Genomic DNA, 844 nt, shown 5'->3' with positions numbered 1-844 from the left:
CTTGAAGTGTCCTCAGTCAGGAGAAGGCTCCAATAACTTTATGGTTGGTGGATCTACACCTGCCCAAGCAAGCCCAGTGACACGCACTGCGGCTCAAGATGCATCGACCTGCACGCCACAATGATCACTCGAGGTAGTTGTCTATGCTTGTGCATTATTCATGCTTGTGTCTTGTCGTTGGTTGTGTCTCTCAATTCCCAACTTGTGCATTGCTGATAGTAGAGCCCAAAGTGTTGATCCTTGTATTATTCATACTTCTTAGCTTCAATTTGAAACTTATATGTTGATGCTTGTTGACTCTTGTGCCTTATCGATCATTTGCAATTTAGCTTTGGAAACTCATGCGTGTGGTAATGAACTTACAGGTTTGCATCACGAATGCCGTCGACGGTGGGCATACATGCTGCGGTGGACACTCATTGCATATTGTAGGTTGAACTTGCTTTCGTTTCTGAACTCTTGTTGCATATGTAATGTTGTTGTGAACCCTCCTTGAATATGTATGCATGCTTTTGTGAAACTATATTGGATATGTATGAGTGTGTGGACTTTGAACTCATCATCGGTTTGTTCTTGTTGTGAACTTGTAATATATTGGATATGTATGCATGACCGTTTCGGTTTTGAATTCTTGTTGCATATGTACGCATGCTTTTGTGAAACTATATTGTTGTTATGATCTATTGGATATGTAATATACTGTTATTGTTGTCATATATGGATATATATTACATATATATAGTTATGTTGTTGCAAAAAAAATGCTATTGCGCGCTATAAGCCGTGTGTCCCAGACATTGACACCCGGCTTATAGGGCATCTGGGGCTGTAAGCCGTGTGTCCC

The 844-nt window shown here is 40.8% G+C and overlaps 1 long non-coding RNA gene across 1 annotated transcript; it reads left to right on the top strand.

The window, feature by feature from the left end:
- LOC123408131 lies at nt 1–628 on the top strand. Its single transcript, XR_006612714.1, has 2 exons — nt 1–133; nt 366–628. It is a non-coding gene; the product is annotated as an uncharacterized LOC123408131 (long non-coding RNA).
- Nucleotides 629–844: the final 216 nt, after the last annotated feature.

The sequence above is a fragment of the Hordeum vulgare genome, chromosome 7H (assembly GCF_904849725.1).
Source record: "Hordeum vulgare subsp. vulgare chromosome 7H, MorexV3_pseudomolecules_assembly, whole genome shotgun sequence".
In the NCBI taxonomy this organism is placed as follows: domain Eukaryota; kingdom Viridiplantae; phylum Streptophyta; class Magnoliopsida; order Poales; family Poaceae; genus Hordeum; species Hordeum vulgare.
This window is presented reverse-complemented; position numbering and strand designations above follow the sequence as displayed.